Here is a 3434-nt window from a genome sequence, read left to right on the forward strand (position 1 = left end):
AGGTTACTTAAACAAAAAAATGAAAGCACAAAGAGTTAAAAGCTCAAACACACCATTACTGCAAGCAACGAGGAGCTCTGCAGAGGACTTACCAGTGAGAAAAAGCAGCCAAAATTCAACATCAGAGTGGATAACATAAACTAGAAACACTTCCTGGAGTTCCAGGCACTAGACAGTGTATGAGTCCTTTTTAATATAACAGTACTCTCAGGTGCAGGAAATATGACAAGCTTTTAAAACAGAAAAAGACAGAAACTTAGCTAAAATGACAAGACAGATGAATGGTCCCCAAAAGAAAGGTCAAGAAGAAGTTATAGCCAGGGACATGCTCAAAACACATATAGACAATCTATCTGAATGAGAATTTATTTTTAAAATATCTTTTATGTTTATTTATTTTTGAGAGACAGAGAGACACAGAGCATGAGCATGGGAGGGGCAGAGAAAGACAGAGACACAGAATCTGAAGCAGGGTCCAGGCTCTGAGCTGTCAGCATAGAACCTGATGTGGGGCTCGAACCCACGAACCGTGAGATTATGACCTGAACAGAAGTCAGATGCTCAACCGGTTGAGCCACACAGGTGTCCCAATGAGAATTTAGAATAATTGTCATAAGGCCACTAGCTGGACTTGAAACAAAAAAGCATAGAAGACACAGAGAAACCCTTGCTGCAGAGATCAAAGACATAAGAAATAGAATGAATTATAAAAAGCTATACCTGAGATGGAAGATAAACTAGATGTAGTGACAGTGAAAATTGAAGAAGCAGAGGAGAGAATAGGTGAAATAGATGATAAAATTATGGAAAATAATGAATCTGAAAAAAGAGGGAAAGAAAATTACTAGATAATGAGGGGAGACTTAGAAAACTAAGTGATTCCATGAAATGATACAATATCTATATCATAGGAGTTCCAGAAGAAGTAGAGCAAGGAAAAGGGGCAGAAAGTTTATTTGAACAAATTATCATTGAGAAATTCCCTAATTTGAGGAAGGAAACAGGCATCCAAGCCCAAGAGACACAGAGAACCCCCTTCCGAATCAATAAAAACAGAGCAACAATGTGACATATAGTGAAACTTGCAAAATACAAAGAAAAACAGAGAATTCCAAAAGCAGCTGGGGATGGAAGGTCTTTAATTTACAAGGGTATACATGTAAGTTTAGGAGCAGACTTGTCTACTCACACTTGGGAGGCCAGAAGGAAGTGGCAATAAATATTCAATGTGCTGAATAGAAAAATGTGCAGGTAAGGGCAGGCAAGAATCCTTTATCCAGCAACTCTGTCATTCAGAATAGAAGGGGAGATAAAGATATTCCCAGACAAAAAAAAAAATCTAAAGAAGTTCATTACCACTAAACCAGCCCTACAAGAAAGTTTAAAAGGTTTCTCTGAATGGGGAAAAAGAAAAAAGACCAAAGCAGAAAAGACTGCAAAGTTCCAGAGACTGTCACCAGAAACATGAAATCTATAGATAGCACAATAGCACTAAAGTCATCTTTCAATAATCACTCTGAATGTAAATGCACTAAATGCCCCCATCAAAAGACATAGAGTGTCAAAATGGATAATAAAAAACAAGCCCATTTATATGCTGCCTACATGAGACTCATTTTAGACTTAAGGACACCTACAGACTGAAAGTGAGGGGATGGAGGACCATCTATCATGCTACTGGAAGTCAAAAAAAGGCAGGAATAGTCATACTTATATCAGGCAAACTAGACTTTAAAACAGACACTGTAACAAGAGGTGAAGAAAGGCACTATATCATAATTAAGGCATCTATCCAAGAAAAGCTAACAATTGCAAATTTTATGCTCTCAATGTGGAGCAATCTATATTTCAATTATTCACAAACATAAATATCCTCATTGATAATAATAACATAATAGTGGGAGACTTTAACACCCCACTTACAACAATGGACAGATTATCTAAGCAGAAAACCAACAAAGAAACAATGGCTTTAAGTGACATACTGGACCAGATACACTTATCAGATGTATTCAGAACATTTCATACAAAAACAAGAAAACACAGATTCTTCTCACCTGCACATGGAACATTCTCCAGAATAGATTACATGCTAGGTCATAAATTACCCCCAGCAGGTACAAAAAGATTGACATCATACCATCCATAGTATCAGATCCCAATGTTATGAAACTTGAAATCCACCACAAGAAAAAATTTGTAAAGACCTCAAATACATGGAGGCTAAAGAACATCCAGCTAAAAATGAATGGGTCACCAAGGAAATTAAGGAAGAAACTTAAAAAATACATGAAAGCGGGGCGCCTGGGTGGCTTAGTCGGTTAGGCGTCCGACTTTCGCTTAGGTCATGATCTCGCGGTTCGTGGGTTCGAGCCCCGCATCGGGCTCTGTGCTGACTGCCAGCTCAGAGCCTGGAGCCTGTTTCAGTCTGTGACTCCCTCTCTCTCTGACCCTCCTCTGCTCACGCTCTCTCTCTCTCTCTCTCCTAGAAATAAATAAAAAATATTAAAAAAAAAAATACATGAAAGCAAATGAAAACGAAAACACAATAGTCCAAAAGTTTGGGATGCTGCAAAGGTAGTCCTAAGAGGAAAGTACATTGCAATTTATGCCTATCTCAAGAGGCAAGAAAGTTCCCAAACACACAACCTAAACTTATACCTAAAGGATCTAGAAAAGGAGCAGAAAATTAAGCCCAAAACCTGGAGAAGTAGGAACATATAAAGATGAGAGCAGAAATGAAAGCTATAGAAACAAATATTTTAAAAAAGCCAACAACAACAACAACAACAACAACAGTAGAACAGATGTATAAAACTAAAACTAGTTTTAGGAAAGAATAAACAAAATTGACAAACACTCTAGCCAGGCTTACCCAAAAGAAAAAAAGAGTACCCACACAGATAAAATCACAAATGAAAGAAGGGAGATCACAACCAGCACCACAGAACAACAAACAATTTTAAGAGAATATTATGAAAGAAATGGAATCAGCTATCAAAAATCTCCCCAAAAATAAGAGTCCTGGGACAGATGGCTTCCCAGGAGAATTTTAACAGACATTTAAAAATGAGTTAATACCTATTCTTCTCAAACTGTTCACACAAAAATAAAAAAGATGAAGAAGAAGGAAAGAAAGCTTCCAGACACATTCTATGAGCCCAGTATTACCTTGCTTCTAAAACCAGACAAAGTCTCCACTAAAAAAAAGAATTACAGGACAATGTCCCTGATGAACCTGGATGCAAACATCCTCAACAAGATACAAGCAAATCAAATTCAATAATACATTAAAAAATTATTCACCATGCTCAAGTGAGATTTACTCCTGTGATGCAGGGCTGTTTCAATATTTGCAAATCAAACAATGTGATATACCCACACTAATAAAAGAAAGAATAGGAACCATATTGAGCCTGTCAATAAATGCAGAA

The sequence above is a fragment of the Crocuta crocuta genome, unplaced genomic scaffold, assembly GCF_008692635.1.
Source record: "Crocuta crocuta isolate KB4526 unplaced genomic scaffold, BGI_CrCroc_1.0 scaffold672, whole genome shotgun sequence".
NCBI lineage: Eukaryota > Metazoa > Chordata > Mammalia > Carnivora > Hyaenidae > Crocuta > Crocuta crocuta.